Below are 26,044 nucleotides of genomic sequence, written 5' to 3'. Positions count from 1 at the left end.
TGCAGCTTACCAAAAAATAAAAAGCGAGCGAGCGAGAGGCAACTTAAGAAAATAATTGATAATATGTTTTTATGGTTTATATCAATGCTTTCAAAATTTACCACAGCACACTGGTTTGTTGTTTTTGGCTTCATTCTTTGACCATTAAGAAAGTGGGTTTTACTGTAATTTTTGGCAACGATTTATTGAGTGGTGGTTACTTTAACATTTTTACTTTAAGCGGTTACAGTGGCAAGGCAAGCACAGAAATGTGTTTTGGTTGACTTCAGGAATGTCATGGGACTTGAGTGCATTGGGTGTAGCACTTGCAACAATTGTTAGCGCATGGATGTTTGCTTTTAATTCCTGCAATTTCTGGCATCTGTACAAGAATATGCTTCTAAATGGAGGATGAAAAGCAATAATCACATATTTTAAATAAACCAGGGTCACTAAAAATAAGTTAGGTCAGATGTTGATAGAAAGCTTTATGTCTGGTGATGGATTATTTATTATTAATAATTATTATTATATGTATAGCAGAAGTATCCAAAACCCTTGACAGGAAGCAGTTCTCATTGGGTTAGGTACTATACAAATATAAAGGAAGCCAGAGTTAAATCTTCCTTATTTACTTTCTCCACATCAGTCTTGATTTTATAGACCTCAACCATATCTTACTTTAGTCATCTATTTTCCAAGCTGAAAACTCTCGGTCTTATTAATCTCTCCTCATATGGAAGCTGTTCCATATCCTTCACTGTTTTTATTGGCCTTTTCTGAAACTTTTCCAATTACAATTTTTGTTGTTTTGTTTGTTTGTTGTGATGGATGTATCATGGTTTTATACAGAGGCAATATGGTTTTCTGTCTTATTATCTAACGTTTATTAATGACTCCCAACATTACGCTTAGTACAAGAATTACAATGGTTGCACTTAAAAGTTTCTGTTTGAAAGTTCTTATTATGTTCATCCACTACTCCATATTATGCAAATAAAAAGTTTCTCTCAAACCAGTAAAAAACTTTTAAAATGCTAGAAAGATTTCTGTTGTGAGCACGGTAAGTCTGTGTATAGTACATACACATACTACTGTCTGAGTTTGTTATATACTTTTATCACCATAAGTCAGGAGTGGGCAAGAATCCAGCCCATGGCTGCCTCACCAGCATGCTTCCTAGAGAGCAACTGCAGCCACTTTAAACAGCAAGCTGGGCAGGGAGGAGAAAGCTTTGCACGGTGTTCCTGCCCCCTAACAAAATCCCCAAGCTCCCATTGGACAGTTTGTGGCCAATAGGAGCTGAGAAATTTTGCTGAAGGAGGAGGCAGTGAATAAAGCCTCCTCCTTCCTGTCCTCCCTGTGCTGGAGCAGAGCCACGTGGAGCAGCCTGCCCAGCGCACAGGTATGGAGTCTGTCTCAAGTACCTGCAGAGCTACTGGCTGAGAACTACCTAGGTAAGCACCCCCCGCCAGAGCATACCTCTGGCACCCCACCTCCTCTCTCACCCCAACTGCCAGCCCCAGGCCACTACCCAAACCCTCTGTATCTCCTCTCCCTACCTCCTCCAGGCCACAACTCCCTCCCAGACTCTGTACCCTCTCCTGCACCCCTCCCCGAGGCCAGAATCCTCTCTTGCACTCATAACCCCACCTGGATCCTGCTCCCTAAGCTCCTGGCCCAAATCATAACCCCCTCCTGCAGCCAAATTCCCTCTCAGACCCCACACTCTCCCCTGCACCCTCTATCCCTTCTACACCCTATGCCCCCTCCACAGAAGTTCTTGACCTCCTTGATCATTTTCCAAAATCTTGGAGTGGCCCCCATTAAAAATTATTGCCCACCCCGGCCAGAAACCACTCTCTAATATGATTATTTATTTGTATTGGCCAAAGACAAGAAAATGTGAAGGAACCACTGTTGGAACATGGCCATTTTAATTAAATAAGGAACTCTTTTTTTCCAAAAGTTGGCGAAGCATCTTTCCTGCCAAAATCTTGTTGCATTCAAGGCACAAATTTCAGTTGATTTTTAACAGCAGTAGTAAATGATTTATGTTTAGATCTTTCTCTTTAAATGTGTTTGTTCTTCCCCTGTGGTACAGCTGCCCACAATGATTTTGGTACTGATGTAAAATATGCTGTTTCATAGACAACATTTGGAAAACAACTCAGAGGTCAAGACAATTGGAACAGTATCATGTTGGAAAAACAAATTCATGAAAATGTAGAGATTATTGCAGAGACATCCATATTAATCTGCTATATATTTGGAAGAGTTTGTTTGTTTGTCTGTCCCACAACTCCTCCTAAACAGTAAGAGCAAAGACTACCACATTCAGTATGTAGCTTCCTCTTATTATAACTCAAATCAAGGTCAGAGTTTGGTTGTGCCAGAAAATGGGATGTGCTTGGAATAGGATTGATTCTCATAAAACTGTATAGAAAAATGACAATCACCAGGAAAGTGACTGTGAAAGTGGCTGGTTGTAGGTGCTCCTCATATGGGACTGCCCCAGCTCTATGCCTCCCACCCTCTAGGCACCTTGTAGGAAGTGGGGTTACATTGCCCCTTCCCTCGATTTGTACAGGAACATTGTTGGCTGTTCCCCTTCCTCAGGGAGCAAGGGGAAAGTACATCGTTTTCTGCATTCCTCACTCTGGCTGGGAAGTGCAGGGGGCAGCTGAACCTGGACCTGCCCCAGCTGGGAGACATGCCTCTTCCACAGGCTGTGCTCCCTGGAGCTGCAGTAGTCATGGAGAGGCATTTCTCATCTGGCTGAAGCTGCTGTGGTGAGAGAGGGCTGGATTGTCCTCTCTCCACAGGGCTGCCTGCCTACTCATCCCCAGCCCTACCCCAGAGCAATAATTTAAATGAAGCATGTACATTTTTAAAAAACCAAAATATAATTGAATTAAGGACGCAAGGAATGCCAGGTAAATCTTCTAGTCTACTATATATTTTAGACAGTTTGTGTTTCTGTCTGTCTGTTCAGAGCCACAGCTGTGACCCTAGGGAGGGTTGGGGGAAGGGGACCTCAAGCTTCCCCCTCCCCCTCAGATTCATACGGAGATGTTGCTGTCTGTACCTCTTTGTCACTATCAGAGAGCGAGAGGAAAGTCAACAATTTGCTGCATTCCTGACTCTGTCTGGGGAAATGATAAGAGTTCATAGGGATCATAGACTCATAGATGAAGAAAAAATACACTTGATGTAATTCTCATTCTAAAAAAATTGCTAAAAACCAATTAAATGGAAAAATTGTAACAATCCCTTTTAAAAGAAATCTGAAATAAAAATTAACTCCATAAAAGTAACACTGTATTTTTGAAAATTGCAATCACTTAAATAAAGCATTTACACCTTCCTTTTATTTTCCAAAAATCCCCAAACAACCAACTTGATTGAGTTAAGGACCCAAGCAATTCTGAGTCAATATACTAGTTACATTATACTTTAGAAACTGAATGTTATGTCTTTTAGTTACGCAGTGTTACACTGCTCTGGACATAGATTTATGGTCTGATTTCCACAGTGCATTTTTAATGTTGAAGATAAAAATGACCCACATGACCTTCTACATCAGAAATCAACTTATTTCATCTGACAAACGGAATTTGTCTGGCATTGACTATCCAACTGCTGGAGTTATCTTAATCCCCTCATATCAGAAACACGATAGTCCTCTCCCATCACCATGGTCTTTCGATCCATAAAGACCTGATTGTTAGGAACCCTGCTTAGCCTTTGTACTTGAGATAATGACATAAGAACATAAGTAACTTTTACTGTGGAGTATAAACAACAGCATGAAACCCCATGAGAGTGGGTTGATCAGTGTTGGTCGTATCTTGCCAGTAATTAATGCAGTTTGAAATCCTCAGATTAGAAAGTCAAGGTATGGCAGTATCATAGTACTGCTGCATGCTGATATGACAATTCTATTCAGAAGAACTCAAGGCATGTAAACTGAATTGTTGTTGTCCTTATTTAACATGCTCAAAATATAGAGACACAGCAAAGTTAAGTGACTGGCACAGTTACATAGCAAGTTAAGAGAGAATGCAATAGGAGTAAAATCTACCAGTTCATGTCTCTTGCCCTAATGCTGGATGGATATGGAGCTGGATTCTGCTCTCATTTACAGCAGTGTAACTTCATAAACGTCTGGATAGAAACCAAGTATAAAACTCTAGGAAATAAAGACAAAGACGTATGGAGTAACTCCATAATTCACCCTATTTTTAGGTAACCCACAGGCTACTATGTGTTAAATATTCTGCTTTATGCCTGATCCACAGCATGGATCCTGTCTGCTAGAGCCTTCAGCTGCATAGCCTTTTATTCAAGCTATAGCAGTTCATGTCATGTCTAGATCTGTTCAGCTCCTAGCATCTGTTCCAAGATGGTGGTCATTACAGTTACAAAGGTGCAGCTGAGAGGAGAATCTGGACTTCTGTGTCCCTCATCTAACCCTGGGGACCTAAATCTACTCTCATTCAAACCAATGGGACAGGATGGCATCAGAGTTGGTAAGACTCTTATTAAATCTCAGTAATGAGATTTTGACAATTTTGGATTATTAAGAAAAGGAGACGCACCATACCATTGTAAGAGTTATGCAGCAAAATTTTCAAAAGCACCTAAGGCACTTTTGAAAATGGGATTTAGGCACTTCTGAAAATGTTACCTCTAGTAGTTTAATTAAAACCATGTCTGTGCCATACTTAAATATTCACAGTTTAAGGACTGCGGACAGATATTGTGGAGTTCTGAGCATTCTCCATTCATTTTGAAGTCAGTAGGCCTAGCTCTCTCTCTCTCAATATAGGGGCATTGGCATTCCTCCTGATTTATATCAGTGTAGGTGAGAGGAGAATCAGGCGCAGTAGAAATGGAAGGCACTTAGCACCTTCCAGAAGACACCAGCACATTTCAGGATCAGGGCTCAGTTGAAGAATCTTTTTTTCTCGTTTGACTTTTTTTAAAGGCAGCAGTATAGTACAAACACAAATTAACCAGTTCTGCCTTCTGGATTACAGAAGGAGACAGGAATCATGCAAACTTTAACTTCCCAGGGCTTTATGTAAGAACATTCTAGGTTTCTGTCCAGTTGAACTCAACACTAATTTTCATCTGAAGTTTTTTAATACCCACAATATTTCACAGCAAAATGCATTTCAATATGCACAGTTTCTTCTTGGTTTATGTGGCTACCAAGAATTTTGCATGCTTTTGATTAAAAATTATTAACAACGTCATAGTTCTCGGTGAGTTTTTTCTGCTCCCAAAAGAATAAATCACTCTCCCTCCTTTCACCAATTCATGCTTTATTGTACTGTGACAGCAGGCTATGGCCTGCCATGCAAGCAAGTCAAGGCTAGCTCCCCATCTTCTGTGAGGGACAGGAAGCAGCACTAGACGCAGTGTTGCCCAGCTCTGCCTTCATTAAAGTGCTTCACTTGCACCAGTGTTTCCTTTCTCTCTATCTGCTTCCAGCTCCTGCAGTTTGCTTTCCTCTCTACTTAGCCTTTCAGCTGCGGCTCCACTTGTTAATCAATCCTCTATATAGAACAGTAATGGGAAAACCAGGCTAGTGAATGGACCAGATGAGTGGCCCTTCTTCATCTCAGTGGGCCACAAGACTGTCGTAACCAATAAGGTCTCCCAGGATAGGGTAGCTCTGCTAACTGCAATCGCATATCTAGAATTTGCAGAGTGCTTTGATTGGATGTAGAGGGAGTGTGTGGCTCTCACAGTCAATGCTGTGTGCAATCAGCCAGCATCTCACTTCAGCTATGTCTATACTACAAGTTTTCGCAGCAAAAAAATGCTAATCAGGGACTCATTTTCATGAGTTGCAATCTCATTTTCATATTTTCTGCTGATCTGTTTTTGCACTGGGGTTTTTGCGCAAAACAAGCAGTGCAGACGTTTTAGTTTCCCGCAAAAAACCCTTTTTCCGCAAGATCCTTATGCCCCCAAAAAGGAGGTATACCGATCTTGCGGAAAAAGGGGTTTTTGCACAAAAGAAAAATGTCCACACTGCTTGTTTTGTGCAAAAAAACCAGCACAAAAATGGATCGGCAGAAAATATGCAAATGAGATCACAACTCATGCAAATGAATCTCTCATTAGCATATTTTTTGCAAAGAAAACTCGTAGTGTAGACGTAGCCTCTACGTGCCCATGTGCATGTCATTTTAGTAATACCGGTATGAAAAAAGTACATGGACAGATACCAGCAGAATCTGGCAATCCTGTGCACAGGGCATGGTAAAGAAAATCTCTCATGGGCCTCACATAAACCATTGATAGGCTGCATGTGGCCCAGGTGTGCAGGTTGTCCACCACTGATATAAGTCCAGTCCCAATGTACATATATTGGTCGAGATTTAAGTGACAGGGTACTGCGTCAGCTTCTGGGTTGAGATGTTAGAAGTTAGACTGAGAACAATCCAGCACTGGCCTTCTGGAACAGACTAGAAGTGACATAAATAGTCTTTTCCTTCTCTAATTTCAATGGTTCTGTTAAACACTGGAGAGGCAGGAAGTTCAGTTAGCCCCAGCACCACATTTGCACAGGTGGAAGATAAGATACAGCAATATGGTAGCATTATCATTAGACTGGTACATACCATCCAAACTTCGTTCGCGTCAGCAGCCAGAGAACATGAGGAGCAAACTGTTTTGTGAGCAAGACACTGCCTTGCATCATTTTCCAGACTTTTTCTGGTTTTAACAGAAAAAGAAAGAAAAGTCAACAAAACAAGGAACAAACTTTTAAAAAGGTGATGGGTAGGGCTAGGAAAAGACAAGGAGATTGAGACATTTTTTAGATTTTTTTCACTATAAATATTACAGTTTTTAATGACACTGTTTAATCTCCATTAACTTTTCCAAGATTTCTTTCTAGCAACTAACAATAGTTATTGGAATTTATCACACAATAAACCTCCCATGTTGTAATAGTTCATGCCAAAATGCCAAACAAACAAGCAGCATATGCTGGAAACACTACTGCACATACGCCACAAACTTTTCCTCAGTCATTGTCGTGGATCCAGGAACATGAAATGGGGACTGGTGATGATTGCTGGAGAAGGTATCAAGCTCCTGGAGAGTGCACTCCTCCACCGGCTGCAAAACTAAGCCCTTTCCTATTTTCTTCAAGAGTCAGAATGGATATGCATTTGGGTAGCTCTTTTCAAGTGACAGTATAAGGAACGGAGCAGGGTCTATCAAATAAAAATTTCCTGCGCTCTGGAAGTAAACCACCAACATTAATTCATAGAATGAGCTCACTCTCCTGATCAGTAAATAAACTTTGGCTCCCTTCCTTTTTAAAATTTACAAAAGCGGCAAGGAGTCCTGTGGCACCTTATAGACTAACCAAGTGTTGGAGCATAAGCTTTCGTGGGCAAAGACCCACTTCGTCAGATGCATGTTGCATCTGATGAAGTGGGTCTTTGCCCACGAAAGCTTATGCTCCAACACTTCGGTTAGTCTATAAGGTGCCATAGGACTCCTCGCCGCTTTTGCAGGTTCAGACTAACACAGCTACCCCTCTGATTTTTAAAATTCAGTTATTTTAAGGAAGCAGTGACTGAGCTCAGATGATGGCTGCTCAAGTGATAACGTGTGAAGCTATGTTTTGGTAATAGATCAGCAGTCCTCATAATGAATCTTAAAGAGGTCCTGAACTTGCAACAACACAGGGGTATTATTGTTTATTTGACTTGCTACAGATATGTTGCAGCCGGATCCTGAGAGAACAGCCTAAAATTCCACATTGGGCTAAATGATGTAGAAGTCAAAGTTGAATATATTTATTATCCACACAACTTCACTTCTTGTACCAAAGACATGGAATACTTCCTATAAAGTGTGACACTGGTATGTTATACAAAATTTAAGTGTGCAAAATTAAAGGGCTCTTATGCAGCATGGGACGGTATAAATCATTCCTTATTTATTACATTATGTACATAGCACAGGTGGGCTGAATCCGGTTCAAATTACTGTGCTTCATATTTCCCTTCTCCCCTCCCTCTCCCACTTCCTGATTTAAAAATCTATAGGACTTGTACTTCTTGTTTTTGCAAAATGCCTCAAAATGATCATCTATCATTTTGAGAGGATAATTAATTGGCTGTTAGTTTTCCATGAGAAGATTTGTTGTGTATTGTTTCTTTGCTTGCTTTGGAAGTTTTTCCTCTAGAAATGATCTAAGGCATAATATTTGTTCGGGTTATTTGTGGAGTCCAAGCTGCTAACCAAAATAAAAGCACAAAGGCTGTCTAGTTTGCAGCCTACACTGGGCAGAGCAAACTATTTTCTTTTTGTTTTGTCCAGAAGGACCAACCTCGGGGGAGAAGGGGAGGGGAGGAGTCTGTCAAGTTTGTGTTTAGCTTGAAAAAGCTCAATAGGAAAATACAACAAACTGCCAAGATTATTTTCTTTAGCACCTAATATTTGAAAGGCAGGACCCAATACTCAGGTGGCCACTTCGCAGTGTACTCGGGCAATGTTAAGCAGCTGGAAAGCTGCTCCAAAGGGCAACAATAGATTTCCCTAATACACAGGAGTTCCTTGGTAGCACAGACAGGTCTAATTCTTGCAGGGTGTGAACCTAATGATGCCCTAATACTTTGTCTTTATTGACAAAAAAGGTGTGTTTTAGCATGGAATAACTAACATGCGTTAACTACTCCACTGTAAAAACATAAGGAGACAAGGTACTGTAGTTTTACTGGGAGGTAAATGAGGCAAAGTCAACCAGGCAAAATTATAGTGCTGACCTCTCCTAGCTAATCACACAGTAAACACTACAAATGTCTCGTCTCAGTTTAGGATTTTACAAGAAGATAACTATCATGCTTTAGCTCTTATTCAGCTATGAAACAAAACAACACAGCTACGTGTTGAGGAAGACAAAGCTATGTTACACTAGCCATTGTGGCCCCCTATGTTGGGGTTCCCCTGAGACCTCTTCCACTCGTTCCCCAAGAATTCAGTCTGAGCCCAGTCTCATCACTCAGGCTCCTTTATTTGACACAAAGCAAAGCTATGCTGAGTTGATCAGACTTAACCACAGGAGCTGGTATATAGCATTCCATATATTGAAAGTTGCACAGCAAACCTCTGCCTTTGTATACATTTACACATTATGTGGCATATGGGCAATAGCTCCCAACTTTACATCATCTGCAAATTTTATTGATACACATCCACTTTTTGTGCCAAGGTCAATAATGAAAATGTTGAATAAAATTGGTTTCAAGACCGATTCCTGAGGAACATAACTGCTCACCTTTCAATATGACTTGTTGGAGTCTCCTCTTTAATCAGTTTCTTATCCACCTTTCAGTTCTTGTATTAAACTCCATGCTCTTCAGTTTAACTAAGATTTTCTCAGATTGAACAAATACCTTACTGAGATTCAGGTAGATTAGATCTGTTGCATTTCTTTCATCTAAAAAACAGCTATCTTCTCAAAAAGATATTGATAACTTTTTTTTGCTTCCTCTTAAATACAGTTATTTGAAACAATTGTAGAAAAAAATCTACAAAATACAATCACTTAGGCCAGTGGTTCCCAACTGCCAGTCCGTGGACCAGTGCCAGTCCATTAACTGCTGGCTGACAGGCTGCGGCAATTGCTGGAGATTTTGCCCAATGGCGGCACTGAGGCTGAGGAGGCAGCAGGAGGCGGCAGAACAGGAAGCGCTTCTTTCCCTCCAGGTAAGATGGCAGCCCGGCCGGGGTTCCACATTCCCCCACTCCCGCCTCTACCCATGAGGTCGCAAACAAACTCGGAGAGGGAGGTAGTGTGAAGGAGGAGGGAGTGCACATGCCGCCAATGGCCGCTCCCCCTGCCTGCACGGCGGTAATAGCCATGCTTCCTAGTGGGGGCAGCCTCACTCTGGAGAGTGCAGGGGTAGGGTGGGAGTCAAAGGGCAAAAGGGTTTGAGGTGAGGGCATGGTGGGGGCACAGAGCAAGAGGGTGTTGGCATGGGCTGTAGGGGTCAGAGGTTAAGAGGTTAAAGGACATGGGTGTAGGGGTGAAGGTCAAAAGGTGTTAGGCACTGGGGAGCAGGGGCTGAGTTGGGACTAGGTGGACAGGTAACATTTATTTGCATATCTGCATATTTGTTATTTGCATAATGGATAGGCAAATATGCAAATAAAATGTTACTGGTCTACCAAGATGGTTTATTAGATGATGAGCTTTCGTGGGCCAGACCCACTTCCTCAGATCAAATAGTGGAAGAAAGTAGTCACAACCATATATACCAAAGGATACAATTAAAAAAAATGAACAAATATGAAAAGGACAAATCACATTGCAGAACAGAAGGGAGATGCGGGGAGGTGGGAAGGGGGAGGAAGGAAGGTAAGTGTCTGTGAATTGCTGATATTAAAGGTAGGGAGAGTGGGATGTTTGTGAGTTGGAAATTCCCCAATTATCACCTGTAATACCATTAACTCACAAACATCCCACTCTCCCTACCTTTAATATCAGCAATTCACAGACACTTACCTTCCTTCCTCCCCCTTCCCACCCCCCCGCATCCCCCTTCTGTTCTGCAATGTGATTTGTCCTTTTCATATTTGTTCATTTTTTTTAATTGTATCCTTTGGTATATATGGTTGTGACTACTTTCTTCCACTATTTGATCTGAGGAAGTGGGTCTGGCCCACGAAAGCTCATCATCTAATAAACCATCTTGTTAGTCTTTAAAGTGCTACATTGTCCTGCATTTTGCTTCAACTACCCCAGACTAACACGGCTACATTTCTATCACTGGTCTACCAAAACTTTGTGAATGGGTTTGCCGGTCCGTGGTATAAAAAAGGAGCCACTTATTTGAGCTACTTACTTACCAAGGTTGGAATGGATCATATAACTTTAGGAAACATCCTGACAGTCCTTTTTTATCTTAATCACTTGCTAATCACTCTGTTAATAAACTAATTTCTGACTCATTGCCTCATAAGCAAGGTGGGTGCAGACTCCTGTTTCCTCTGCAGAACTCTTTATTGTATACCGTATTTTCCGGCGTATAGGGCGACTGGGCGTATAAGACGACCCCCTATCTTTTTAATTAAAAGATAGGGTTTCATCTTATACCCCAGCGCCCCTCCGCCTCCTTTGCTCCCGGTGTCCCTGGTCTGCTGGAGATGGTCCCCAGCAGACCAGAGGCACCGGGAGCAAAGCCGCCAGGAGCGCCTGGGCTGCCCCCCCCCCCCCCCCCGCCGGAGCCCCTCCGCGGCTTTGAAAGCCTCGGGGGAAGCCGGCGGCGGGGCATCCCAGGCGCGCATGGGCTGCCCCCCCTCCGGAGCCCCTCCGCGCTGCCGCGGAGGGGCTCCGGAGGGGGGGCAGCCCATGCGCGCCTGGGATGCCCCGCCGCCGGCTTCCCCCGAGGCTTTCAAAGCCACGGAGGGGCTCCGGCGGGGGGGCAGCCCATGCACGCCTGGGATGCCCCCCCGCCGGCTTCCCCCGAGGCTTTCAAAGCCGCGGAGGGGCTCCGGCGGCGGGGCATCCGGCGTACAAGATGACCCCCGATTTTTGGGGGATGTTTTTTAACTTCAGAGGTCGTCTTGTACGCCGGAATATACGGTAGTTTGAGAGGAGGCTAGCAATGGCCATCCATCCTTCTCCCACCCAAAATCCACATATTGTTGAGTAGAAGAGACTTGTATTTCTCCCCCCACTGTCCCTTCCCCATCTTGACTGGGGCATTTTCAAGCTACCTATTTCTCTGTGAATTCCCTATCACAGTCAAATTGCCCAAAGCAGGCCTGCTTTACTTTTTTCCTCAGCATCTGTACAGTGTAAGGCTGTGTCTAGACTGCAGGGTTTTTTGGAAAAAAGTAGCCTTTTTTCGAAAAAACTTCACCTGCGTCTAGACTACAGCCGTGTTCTTTTGAAATTAAATCGAAAGAATGTGGCTTTTCTTTCGACGGCAGTACTCCTCATTTCACGAGGAATAATGCCTTTTTTCGAAAGTGCTCTTTCGAAAAAAGGCGCTACGTAATGCAAACTAAATAGAAGAACGAGAGGACACCAAATGAAATTAAGGGTAGCAGGTTTAAAACTAATAAAAGAAAGTTCTTCTTCACACAGCATGTAGTCAACCTGTGGAACTCCTTGCCAGAGGAGGCTGTGAAGGCTAGGACTATAATAGAATTTAAAGAGAAGCTAGATAATTTCATGGAGGTTAGGTCCATAAAAGGCTATTAGCCAGGGGATAAAATGGTGTCCTTGGCCTCTGTTTGTCAGAGGCTGGAGAGGGATGGCAGGAGCCAAATCGCTTGATAATTGTCTTCGGTCCACCCTCTCTGGGGCACCTGGTCCTGGCCACTGTCAGCAGACAGGCTACTGGGCTAGATGGACCTTTGGTCTGACCCAGTACGGCTGTTCTTATGTTCTTATGTTATGTTCTTATGAAAGATAGCATCCAGACTGCCTGGGTGCTCTTTCGAAAAAGCAGCTTGCTTTTTTGAAAGTACTGATTGTAGTCTAGATGCTCTTTTTCAAAAGAAGCTTTTTCGAAAGTATCTGTCGAAAAAGCCTCTTTCGAAAGGTGGCTTGCCGTCTAGATGCAGCCTAGCTGCCATAGTTCAGTTGCCATGTTTATTCTTAAGGTAAATGGATTGCAGAGAAAACACACTGAAACAATAAAAGAACCGACATGCATATGACTGAGCTTACCAGCAATCACCCCAACTTTAACAAAGACTTTGTTAGGTGAACAGTTCTTCAGATGACACTAAGAGGCTTTTTTCCCCCTGTGGTTGTAGTTTCATAACCAGTCTGTCTCACAAGCATGAATTTGACTGTCATTGCTTTAATCCATCTGGGTCTTAAGAGTGCATGAATAGATAATCAGCCAATAGCTTCAAAACAGGACCATCCCTACTGATACACAAACTAAACAGTAGTATTTGTGTATTGCCCCAAATTTTGTCATGCCCTAGAAGCTGCATGCTGCCATTCAGGGGCAGATGACAGTTTTGCGGGGCCCCGGGCAGCGTAATTCCGCGGGGCCCCCCCTTTGCCACGGCGCATGCGCAGGGCTTTTTGAAGTGCGGGGTCTGGGGCGGTCGCCCCGTTCGCCCTGCCCTATATCCGCCCCTGCTGCCATTGGCTCCTGCAGCCAGACCCATCCCTGGCTGGCCCCCTGTGGGCTATGCCCAGCTGCTGGCAAGCAGCATAAGCCTGCAGGCCAGAGGACTCAAGAGGAGGAGTAGAATGGCACCCCAATAGCCAGAGAGGAGTGGCAGTTTCACGCTGCCCGCTGATCCGCTTCCGCTCATTCTTTCTGAAGCACCCGGCAATGGCCACTGTCTGCAGACAGGATACTGGGCTACATAGACCTTTGGTCTGACCCAGTAGGTCTGTTCTGATTTTATTATATAAAATGCAAATGTATCTGCCAGGCTTCCCTGTAAGGTGTGCACCTGCGCACCAAGAATTTCATTCCCGCCCACCCCCTCAGCAGAGCTGTGCAGCTGCGGCCCCAGCTGCTCCTGGGGGCAGGGCCGTGTGGTGGCTGACTGCCCACCTCAGGAGCAGCCATCACACGGACTGTGTGGCTGCTACCGGAGTGAAACCTGGGCCATGGAACTAAAAATAGCACGGTGACCTGGCACATGGGGCAGCTGCCCACTGTGTGGCCCAGTCCCTGGGAGCAGCTGTGGCTGTGGCTGCATGGTGGCTGCTGAGGCTGGGACCGCCATACCAAAAATAGTACTGTGGCCCTGGCTTGAGTCCTGGCACATGAGAAGTGCTGCCCTGTGTGTCAGGACTGGAGCTAGGCCATGGTGCAGCTGCTCCTGGGCTGAGGCCACAGTACTAAAAATAGCACCACAGCCCTGACTCGTCCCGCCACACAGGGCAGCCACCCACCATGCTACCCTGCCTGGCAAGTGCAGGTGTCAGGATGGCAGTAGGTAAGTGAAGGGGCAGGGGAATAACTAAGGGGAAGGTGAGAGTGAAGTAAGGAAGGGGCTTGTGCTAACGGGAGAGGAGAAGCCAGGCAGGAGGAAAAAAAGGAAGGCACCAAGGGGCAGGATGGAAGAGAGACAAATGCCAGGGGGCCAAGAGGAGGCAATGAGGGGAAAGGGCACGAGGATCTGGGGTGGGGAGAAATAGGAAGGTGTCAGTGGAAGTGGGAGAAGGGAGGGGACAGGGTGATGCTGGGAGAGGAGAGGGGAAGAGCAATGGGGGCAAGAGGAAGGAATAGAGGAGGGGAGGAGTAGGTGCTGGGAGAAGAGGATTTGAAAGGAGGGATCGGCATGAGAAAGGTGTGGGTTGGAACAAGTCATGTGTGAGGGCGCAGAGGGGTGTGAGGAGAACTGGGGCAGAGGGTAGTGAGGGGTGGGCACCAGGGAGGTGGAGGGCAAGAGCAGTGAAGGAGGTGGGAGGTGCCAGGAAGTTGCAGGAGTAAGGGAAGGTGAAGGTGCCACAGGGATTGTGGAGGTGAAGCACAAGAGCAGACATGGGGACAGAATTGGAGGGGAGGGATGAGTGGCAGAGGGCAGAGGAGAGAGGCGGGCAGGTGGGTAGAGGGAGGTGTTAGGAGAGGGATGCTAGAAGAGGGATGGGCACAAGGGGAAAGGGAAGAGTAGGTGCAGGGGTCAGAGAGGATGGACAGGTGGGGGCAAGTGCCAGGAGAGCTGATGGGAGACAGAAGGGCAGGAGTCAGGACAGTAGAGGAAAGGGAGAGGTTTATAACTTAGGGTGTCTATGCTGCATTCCTCTTTTTAGAGAGGAATGCAAATGCAGCTGAGTGAAATTGCAAATGAAGCGCGAATTTGAATTTCCCACCCTTCATTTGCATAATCGCATCCGGGCGCTATTTCAAAATACCCTATTTCGAAAAGAAATGCTGTCTAGATGCGGTTATTTCAAAAGAAAGCGCTTCTTACGAAATACTCCTTATAAAATGAGTTTTAAGGGTTATTTCGTAAGAAGGGTTTTCTTTTGAAATAACCGCATCTAGACAGCGTTTCTTTTTTCGAAATAGGGTATTTCGAAATAGCACCCGGACGTGATTATGCAAATGAAGCATGGGAAATTCAAATTCACGCTTCATTTGCAATTTCGCTCAGCTGCATTTGCTTTCTTCCCTCGAAGGAGGAATCAAGTGTAGACATACTCTTGGGTACCACAGTGGCACACATCTGAACAAGTGCACATGACTTCAATATTGGTGCATAAGACAAAACTCACTCTGCTCATGGATGGAAAATCTTAGAGGGAACACTGGTATCTGCCCCATACTGTAACCCACTCAACTCCGCTCCCCTTCTGAGATAGAACTCAGGATGAGTCCTGATACTCTCTCTCTCTACAGAGTTAGTTGCAAAGTAAGAATATACATTAAAATGTTAAACCTAACCAGCATGTGTCCCATAAGTGACTTGCCACAAATGTCAGAATATTAGACACACACTCAGCTCTAATATTTATTTGATTTTCTTTCTTTTATTTAGGAATTAGATACAGTCCCTCTGTCAGCTAATTCCAAAATTATCTGATAAAAAATATGAGAGTTTTCAAGTGCCTTAATAGCTTCTGGAAGGAAGGAAGGAAGGGTGTGTGCATGAGTGTGTATGGGCAGAATGGGTTGGTCCTATCCCCATTTGCTGCTTGGCTTGCACTGAGCATGTTCAGAAACACTGCTGAAGCCATTCTCCTCAGTCTGGTCCCCCCATGCCCTCACTCTGCTTGTGGCATGGACAGATCCTTCTCCCCACCAAAATCTGAAATGGTGCCCTAAGTGTAGCTCAACCTTTTGGAGGTATCTACACTCTGGCTGGAGGGCTGCAAGGCAAGACAATCTTTTAAAAGATTATAAAAGCTGTTTTGCTTAGGGACAGACATTGTTAAAGAGATGGAAGATGTTCTGCGGAACAGGAGATCTTTATTGCTGTACCTACACTTCATCAGCAGGGAACCTGATGGAAAAGGCGATCTAAGTACTGCTCAAATGAATCCTGGATGGATTATGCTAAGAGAAATAGATTCATGATTTGTTCCAGGTGTGAATAGCTAGGCCATGGTGCAAATTAATCCCCCTGACCAATATTCCCTCTAATCTTTTCCATCCATGTGTGTATAAATTTGTGTGAATAAATTTGTTATGTGTACCAAGGCATGTGCGAATATGCACCACTAATAGAAACACAACCTAGCCGTGGGCGCTCGGCTAATCAGCTGGGCGGCATTGGAATCTCTCCTAAGTGGCCACACAAGCGCACAGCCTACAGGGAACACTGACCTTGACTCCTGGGCTCTTTGAAGCATGCCCACCAGTCCATCGCAACACGTGAGACAGAGGCTTTCTTTTACAATAAAATAGTTGGAAATGAACCATTTCCAAAGAGAAGGCTTGTGATGCTGTACAAATGGAGGACATTTTCAATAGAGTATTTTGAGGTGGAGGGGCTGAAAATACAAATAGATTTTTTTTTCGACAGGCAAATTTTATTTGGTGCCTTTTAAATAGGGCATGGTAGTGGAAAATTCCATTTGACAAAGACAATCCAGCTCTTTTCTTTGTAATGAAGCAGAATGTAATTCACAGCTATTGTTTAAGTATGTCCTTGAACAGTATGTATTGTCTGCTAACTGTCTGCCTCCGTTCATCACTTTTGAAAACAACTGTGGTAATTTTAGATTCCATTAGGTGGCTTGGTATTTTCAGATGAGACAGTCCATCTATACATGCCACTGCATTAGTGGCTTGACAAATGGTTTTTTCATCACTAACACAGGATCAGAGCTTCTACATTGACCCTCATGGATTTAGCTCAAAGTATTTGATCTCAGAACTAGGCTAGAATGACCCCCCAAAAATCTAATCAGGTGATGACAGTAAGGAAGAGATAATATAATAAACAAAATGACTGTCTCAAACTTACTTATCTCTGTTTAACATCGTGTAGCTTTTTTAGTGGATGTGAGGAAATGGAACTGCCTATAATGGTCAGACTGGAGTTGGTAGATAGATAGCATTGCGTACATCAAATAGATAGTGAGTTCATACAGGCCTTTGTCTTCCTCTAATATTGCGCATTAAAATCTTTACTAGTGCTCAAGGGTACAATGTGTAGAGTGGCACTTCAGAGCAAGTGTACCTAAATTGGCAGATTTCTATTCTTTGAGTCAAGCGCTCCCCTGCATTACATATACCAAAGTGGAATTACATACCTCAAAACCTCTTACAGATCAGTAGCACTGAGCACAAAAGTTAAATGTTCCTCAATATTATCTGGAGATCAGCTGGAGGTTCACTGTGGTGTGATTCATAGAAAGGGGATTGCAACCTGTAAATGGTCCTACCTGCCCTGGGGCCTTAAAATAGTTCATACAGGGTACATGTTCAAAACATTCCACTTCCAGTGTTCTATTTATTACATCTAGCACAAGTCTTTCAAAAGAAAGTTCAAACCTACCAAGTTTTCATTCTAGTTTCAGCTGGGCCTGGCTCCTCCTCCCTCAGGTCTGTCCTCTATTTAACAGTTCATTGCCCCAATCTTAGGCTGGGCCCAGATCCTCTTTTCCTGTGGGTCCATCTGCCCTTCAGAGTTCCAGCCGCCTTCTTCTTCAGTCCAACCTGGGGCATAGGCTCTCCTTCCTAGGGTGTCTGTCATTATGTTCTCCCAGCACCTCTTGCTTGGAGTTTAGCCTTTTTCACAGGTCTTCCCCTGTTATATCTTCCCCCTGCAGCATTCTCTTTACTTCCTACAATGCCTGCAGACATTACTTCAAATCATCTGACTGTTTCCCCTTTTATAAGGCCCAGGTGTCTTTCCTTAAGCCTCACTGAGCAGTAGGTAATCAAATCAGGTGCACTGGATCCTGCTCTCTTTCTTGCAGGGCCCAGTTACACTTCCACACCAACTCTGTAGAAGGTTCCCTCTCTGCCCACAAGTTATAGGTGCCACCGTGGTTGGCTTGGTGCCAGCAATGCTTCCCTTGTTTCTCCCTTGCGGAATCTCCAGGATAAGTTAATGATGACTAACAAAACTTGCATGGGTTTCCCTTTTGTGCTCTCTGTTTTCCCATCGTGCATAGTTTCTGATTTTCCCAGTGCAATCTGGTTTTCTCAATAGAGACCCTGTTTCTGCTGCAATGTTCTTATGATGTTTAAATCAAGTTTTCCCCAGTGCTATGTAATGATTTAAAAGGGTCTTGCACTCAGACACACACTAAAGGACAGTGGCTGCCCAGCAACTAAAAAAATCTTCACGTTGACTTCAGAAATGAGCTCAGGCAGCGAAGTTCAGAGCCAGATTTGACTGTAAATCACAAATCTGCTCTTTAGAGTTCTGGGTTGTTTGGGTTTGGTATTTCCAATTAGACTATTAACAATCAAGGCCCAAATTGTAAGATTCAGATCCATACCTGTACTTTGGGGAGGCAAAGGTTCGGTTGCTACTGATGCTATAGTTTCAATTTAGGCCCATCTCTCTCTCATTCATTATACTATATTAGGAGATTTACCTAGCATTGATCTGATGGGTTTTGTTGGGAAATCAAAGGCAGAGCAGTGCAGAGTGGGAGGAGGAGGGCCTGGCCCTGTGAGGAGCTGTGTGGTGTGGGTGGTGGGGAAGGTAACCTTCAGGCCCTCAGAGGAGCTGCTCAGGCGCTGGGGGAGTGGAGGGGAATCTCTAGACCCCAGGTGGATTGGCACAGGTTGGGTGGGAGGAAGGGAATCCCCCACGCTCTGGGTGAAGTGATGGGATGAAGGGAAAATTGCTAGACCCGTAGGAGCCTCAAAATGGGGAAGGGGAATTCTCCACATGCCCATGTGGAGCAGCCAGGGGAAGGATGCAGGCCTTAGTAGGTGTGGGGGAGGGGAATCTAGGTCCTGTAGCAGGGTGGAGGAGGAAGGCCAGGCCCTGTAGCTATGGGCAGGAAGGTGACTTGGCCGGCAACAGGCACAGCTCAGCTGGTCAGTCTCATGCTGGTGTGGCTGTTCCCAGTACTCACTCTACAGTATCCCATCCCTACTCACAGACCCTAAGTGGTGAGTGTGAGGATCATGTCCCTCATCTCTTGGCCCTGTGTTGAGGGGAAAACCCCATTCCTGCTACTTCCTGTGTTCCCGGAACAACTAAACCCCGACTTTGCTTTAAGTTAGGATAAGAGGAAGCGGCTTACCAAATTTGATGGCCTTAGCTCTTATCGTTTAGGAGGAGTTCTTGCACAGACAGACAAACAGACTGACAGATTTCATTTCTAATAAATATGTATAGGTGATACACACACACAAAAGATTAGAAGAATACTACGATTGCCAAGTCAAGCATTCCAAAGTTAGGAAATGTTAGAATTAAGGTTTGCCTATACAACCTTAATTTAGCCTCCATGTGTGTAAACATTACAACACATATTACATGATCACTTACTTCTTTTTCCACAGAAACCCCCTGCTACTTTCAATGCAGAGACCAACTTTGAAGATGAATCAGGGCTGTCCAGTGAAGGAGAATGTCAGTAAAGTGGGGATAATAATGCCTCCTCGTGTCACACAGGTATGGTGAAAATAAAATCATTAATGTTTGTAAAACACTCAACTATAGTAGCAATAAGCCCCATAGAAAAGACCATAAGGAAACTAACAATTATCTTCAGAATAGTGTGTAGCAAACAAGACCTACGGCTACACATTGAACAATGGTGGTGGGGATATTGAATAGCTGCTTATAAAGTGAGCACTTTCCATCTTGTGTACCTATGGAGGGGGTAAAAAAAGGATATGATCATTCATGTAATTAAAGAATGTTTCATAATGCACAAGCATGAGGGGGTTGGATTAAGGTTGCGTAGGCAATCTTAATTATGGTACTTCCTGACTTCTGAGTGCCTGACTTTACATCCTGAATAATCTTCTCTTAACCTAGATTTTTTTTAGGTAAATTCACCTACACATTCACAATCAAAGGGGGAGTCCTTCCTCTTCCGGGTCAAAGGGAGGCCAAGTTGCTATCCTAGACTCACTACGTGGAATTATAATATGGTTGACAATCAATCCCTTAAAGACCTGATACAAAGTCCATTTAAGTCTACAGGAGTTTTTCCATTGACTCCAAAGGGCTTTGGATTGTACTATTAGTTTCTCTGTGCTGAACAATTAAGAAATTAATTTGCTAACCCGAATCACAAACAAAACCTGTATCTAGGTAACATGTGAATTGACATTAATATATCCGGTTGTACATTCCACACATTACTTGTAAATGTGTTCTTTGTCAACTGCATAGCAATTAGTTAGCACATGTGAGAATGCCGGATGATAGCTTTATAATCTGAGACTGTAAACATAAGAGAAGAAATTGGTGGCTAACCAAAAAACTTTCGTCAGGCTTTTTTCATACTGTACAATGAGGGGTTGTTTAGTTCAACTTAGAGAAATGGGCTTTCAGAGTTTTACAAAACAGTTTAAATCCAGAAATCAAACAAACACTAGAGAAAAGTTAGACTGAAAAGACTTCATTTTGACTCTAAAATGAAAATGAGCGAATGTCACACTGTGGTCTGTCACACAAAAAAGGTACATGAGAAGAAAGAGGCTTCGCCTTATAGAATTTGTGTGTGTCCATTTCTCTAGGGTTTCTTATGTTCATTGCTCTGGTATGCAAGACTTCAGCTGGTATAATTGAACAAAAAGCTTACCCCACTCTGAGAATCATAAAAATGTTGATGGACTTACACACACAGAGTAATTCCAGGTCCTTACTAACAAAAGTTTTAAGAATATAGGGGACATATTGAAGTAATTCCTCAGAATTTAATCTCCACCCTATAATGGGAAGACAAGTTCCCGTACCATTATCAACTCCACAAGTAGGGTGGGGAAGAGAGATATTCCTTGCTGTCACTGCCACTAAATAACACCTTGGGATTGCAGTACTCTGAAATCTGACAAAGTGTTTTTTACCCATGAAAGCTTGTGCCCAAATAAATCTGATAGTCTGTATGGTGCCACAGGACTCCTGACTGTTTCTGAAAACTATGTGACATGATTGATTAGTGAGCAGATGAGTATTCTAGGGATATCAGAAGATAAATATAGATAATGAGGGTCTTAACATCTGTGAATCTCTGCAAGCGAAGTTAGTAGAGTCCTCCAATCAATCTCATTTATTTGAAGCACCGTGCTATCCACATTATAGTTATTTACAATAAGTTGTAAAATTCCTTAATGACGCAGTCACGGGACATACTACTGAAAAAGCAGCAAAAGCAAGGAGAAGACAGTAAAGCTCTATAAATCCTTTCTTCGAGCAGTGTAAGAAGTCAGAGAACTTGGAGGAGTAGCTGAAAAGTGGACAAGAGCCAGAAGTAAGATTGAAGATAAGAAATGGTATTTCAGCTAATGTTACTAACTGGCCAAAACAGAACAATTATCTAGAGAGCTGAAATGAAAAAGTTGCTAAAAAAAAAAGCTGAAAAAAGTGACAAAGGTGAAAAAAGGACAAAATTAAATGGCCTCTCTGTGGCAGCATTCCTGGTAAACAATTTATGCAGAATTAGACTGCTTTGTGCATGGCCACATTTTATTTTTGAATGGTTTCCTTATACAGGTTGGACCTGACTGATTCCTAATGAGGGAATTTGCCAGACCAGAGGAGGTGCCCTGCTACTGGATCCCCAGACCACCTTCCCACCCTGCTGCCTGCCCCAGCCATCCCCCTCGTCCGCCGGGCTACTGGGCTGCCGCATCCCTGACCCTAACCCCGCTATTGGGGCTGCTGTGTCTCTGGCCCTTGCCCTGCTATTGCAGCTGCCATGTCTCTGGCCCCAGCCCCACTACTGTGGCTGCCACAACTGCCATGTCCCCGGCCCTGCTACTGGGGCTGCCATGGCCTCTGCTACAATACCTGGGCTCTTGCACCAGCCCCAGCCCAGCTGGGCTTCTAGCCACCAGCCCTCTTGTCATTGGGGCTCCCAGCCAGGACTCCCTGGTCCAGGAACACCATGCTCCTGCCAGACCACAGATGTTGCCAGATGAGGGAGTTCTGGTTTTGGGAAGGTCCAACCTGTAGTTAAATACATCACATCGGATACAATTGTCTTTTTATTTGGACATATTTCCTATTTTGGTGGGATAAAATAAAATAATTTCAAGTTTGAGATTTTAAAGAAAATGTGGGAGTTGACAGCATATAATTGATAGGAGGAAAATAATCTCGGTGGTTTATAACTTTCATTTGAAATACAATAAAAGTACCTGAGGTCTAGTGCACAGTGGGTGTAAATTGTCACATTGCCATTGGCTTCCAGGAAGCCAACTATGACAATTCACATCCGGTTACAATATTTTCTTATGCATTTTTGAAGGTATCCTCAAAAAGGGCTGATCAGTAACAGCACTTTAACTTTATATGCTTAGAAAAGTGTACTACGTAAGTGCACACTTTAGATAATTGCTGCCCATTTTTGCACAATGGGTAAGGTGCATATGATAATAAAAACTTAAAAGAAAACCCATGAAAATAAAAATATATATGATGTTATCCAATAGTTCAAAAGACAAAAGAGACTGCAGAATACTAGTTAGTAATGCCATGGGATATAGCTGATGCGCTATCACTAAACAATCTTCAAATACAGGCAGTCCCCGAGTTACGCGGATCTGACTTATGTCGGATCCACAGTTACGAACGGGGTTTTTCTCGCCCTGGAGGACGGGAGCAGTGGGACGTCCAGATGTGCCGCGGTCCAGCCGCCCACATCCTCCGGGGCGAGAAAAGCTGCTCCGCGTCTCCCTGGTCTGCTGGGGGGGGGAGTCCCCCCCCAGCAGACCAGGGAAACGCTGAGCAAAGCCACGGAGCACGCGGGCAGCGGGACAGCCGCGACGCATCTGGGCTGTCCCACTGCCCGTGTGCTCCGCGGCTTTGCTCCCCGTCTCCCTGGTCTGCTGGCCTCCAGCAGACCAGCAGACCAGGGAGACGCGGAGCAAAGCCACGGAGGACCCGGGCGGCGGGACCGCGGTGCGTCTTGGTCCGCCGCCCGCGTCTCCCTGGTCTGCTGGGGGGGAGGGGGTGCAGCTAGTGCGCCCTTGCCCCCCCCACCCCCAGCAGACCAGGCTTTTCTCTGGACGCCTGTGGTAGAGCAGCTGGGGCGCTGCTGGGTGGTCCCACAGCGCCGCTCTGGGCACTACTGGACCAACCCGGCAGCACCCCAGCTGCTCTGCCCCAGGCGTCCCCAATTCAGCTTCTGCTGAAACTGACCAGCGCTGACTACAGGAAGCCCGAGGCAGAGTTGCTCTGCCCCGGGCTTCCTGGAATCAGCTGCTGATCAGTTTCAGCAGCAGCTGACTTGGGGACGCCTGGGGTTCTTAAGTTGAATCTGTATGTAAGTCGGAACTGGTGTCCAGATTCAGCCTGTTGAAACTGATCAGCGGCTGATTCCAGGAAGCCCCGGGCAGAGCAACTCTGCCTCGGGCTTCCTGTAGTCAGCCGCTGGTCAGTTTCAGCAGCGGCTGAATCTGGACACCAGTTCCGACTTACATACAGATTCAACTTAAGAACAAACCTACAGTCCCTATCTTGTACATAACCCGGGGACTGCCTGTATAAGGGAAACATAGCGCACAGTTGTATAAATCATGAATGCTTTGCTACAAGAAGTTAACCAGAATCTTTATGGGAAAGACTGGGGCTAGCATTTTTTAAATGGTTGGAAGATTTAAATCAAGTTATTCCATTGAAACTATTAACCCTCACTGGGCTGTTTAGGACATTAAAAGATAGGCCTAAAGCAGTGTAGAATATTTGCCATTTAGCGTGTGCCAAATTTTTCAAATGGTGAAAAATGCAGATTTGAAAGCACTGAAATGTTCATGTTCTGTGAAATTCACTGGACTTGCTGATAGGTACCAAAACCAATTAGTCTAGACTTTCAAAACCAATTAGTCTAGACTTTCCTTAGGTTACTTGCTCATCCACCTCATTCATTTCAATTGACATGGTTTTACCTTCATTTCCCCATGAGACTACAACGTACTGCAAACTTTCTGTTGCAGCCAACATTTCCAGGAAAAACAGTTCATTAACCATTCTCTCATCTTGGGTTTTATTCAGATGGTGCAAATGGACACAACATGATGTGAAGCAGTCTACTTCATATTTGCGTCTCTGCTGCTGATTCCTGCCCTTATTATCTGAAAGAGTAACTTAGTGGTTCAAAGTGGTTCAACTGGACTAGTCATCACAAAGAGAAATGGGGAAGAAAACCAACGTAATAAAATTAGGCATTTAAGTGCTTGCTTGGTACTAAGCCTTGCTTCTTTTCTATTCTACTTTGTAGTCAAATCTTACTGTCAGTTGTACAATATTTTATGTTTCCTTTAAAGACCCTGTTCCTAGAGTCATGTGATTATGTGAAAAATCTCAGCTTTCAATGTTACAAAAATGAGGAAGTTTGATAAAACTCCTGGTGGCAGAAAAAAGAAAAAAAAATACAGAAAACATTCAGGCTGAAGACTCAAAAACCAGAAGGTAGATGCAAATAACTCCAATTTTTATTATTTATCATTTTTTAAAAATTATTTTATTATTATTAAATATTTTATTATTATTAAAGATTTTCATGATTCTAACTCCTGAAATTTGAACACATGGAGTTGGCAATATTGGAAGTTTGAGCAAAAGATTCAATATGCAAAACATTAAAATATATTCGTGCAGGAAAATTAAGATGCTGTGGGATTCAATCCTTCTGATAAAACAACTTTTGTGCCTCAGTTTCATAATTCTTTATTTCTGACAGTTTTCAAACGTAAAAGTTAGGAGAGACAAAATTGTTGGAATTGTAGGTAACTTTTGGACTAAAACAAATTAAAATTTTAGGAATCAATGATATCTCTTTCTACCAATTTTTATTTGCTCTGACTGTTAAAGATCATAATTCTTGTTTTCTAAAAGATTTTGGGTATATCTGAAATCACTGGAAAAATTAATATTGGAGTGAAATATGTGTTTATACATTACTCTTGGGGGATATGGGATATGACTCTTCTTCATTTAATTAGGCAATTGGGGTTGCGGTAAATGTACAATTATTTTTGTATTAATTTTTTTAAAGAAGTGGATAACATTTTTTTCCTATACATGCTTTTTATGATTGAAAGGTTAAAAAAGCCTTTTGCCTGTAAAAGCAAAATAAAATATTCACGTTTACTGCTTGTGAAAGACACTAGGTTGACAGTTTTGCTAACTGTTCTGAAGCTAGAATTACATATGCATGAGGAAGCAAAAACCTTTCACAAAAACTTCCCACTCTTTCTGACCTTATATACTGCATATTGATGTAATGCATATTTGTCAGTGTAATTTTTGTTCTGATTTAAATCTAAACAAACACACACTGTTTTTTAAAATTTAGTTTAAATTAATAGAATGCTCAGGAAAGGCGCAAGGTTGATGGTGACACATGCGGGACAAGAGAAAGCTGAGGATAATTACATGAAAAATGGGCCATATTTTAAAGAGTGCTGTCAAAATGCAAAGGCCTGGAACATGTCTTCCCAAATGATTTCAACTCTCCCCCTGCCATATAGTCACAGCTGCAACCAGCAGAGAATTTGCCCTCATTTTAAGAGCGGAGCTGCTGGCCAGATACTCTTTTTGGAGAACTTGGGACCCTGGAACTTGTTCCTTCCACCTTAAATTTGATATTTTAAGCATGCTGCAAAATCCCCATGTTTTTCACAGATTAAATGGGGAAAGTTGAGGGTCTGATCCAAAGGGACTCCAAGGGGCTCTTTGGTTATATTGGCGGGCTGAATCAATTCATTATTGGGTTAGGTTTTGCTGCTTGGCAGTCATCATTTAAATTGTAAACTTAAATAAGTAAGGACAACTTGTGCTTTTTTGTAAGTGTAATTTTATTCTGATTTAAATCCAAAGAAACAGTTTTTTTTTAAATTAGTTTTAAATTAATAGAATGCTCATGAAAGGGGTCAAGTTCATAAGCTTTTTGGATAGAGAATGTCAACCATCAGGCTAACACTGAACAGCAGCAGCTGTGCAAACTTCT

At 43.6% G+C, this 26,044-nt stretch overlaps 1 long non-coding RNA gene across 1 annotated transcript; it reads left to right on the top strand.

Moving 5' to 3' along the window:
* Positions 1–1,298: 1,298 nt before the first annotated feature.
* Positions 1,299–25,508, top strand: LOC106731884 (uncharacterized). Its single transcript, XR_001368126.3, has 3 exons — positions 1,299–1,436; positions 19,422–19,533; positions 24,088–25,508. It is a non-coding gene; the product is annotated as an uncharacterized LOC106731884 (long non-coding RNA).
* The last annotated feature ends 536 nt before the right edge of the window (positions 25,509–26,044 follow it).

This window comes from Pelodiscus sinensis, chromosome 1, assembly GCF_049634645.1.
Source record: "Pelodiscus sinensis isolate JC-2024 chromosome 1, ASM4963464v1, whole genome shotgun sequence".
NCBI classification, from domain to species: domain Eukaryota; kingdom Metazoa; phylum Chordata; order Testudines; family Trionychidae; genus Pelodiscus; species Pelodiscus sinensis.
The sequence above is the reverse complement of the archived record's forward strand: the minus strand, read 5'-3'. Positions and strand labels throughout refer to the sequence as shown.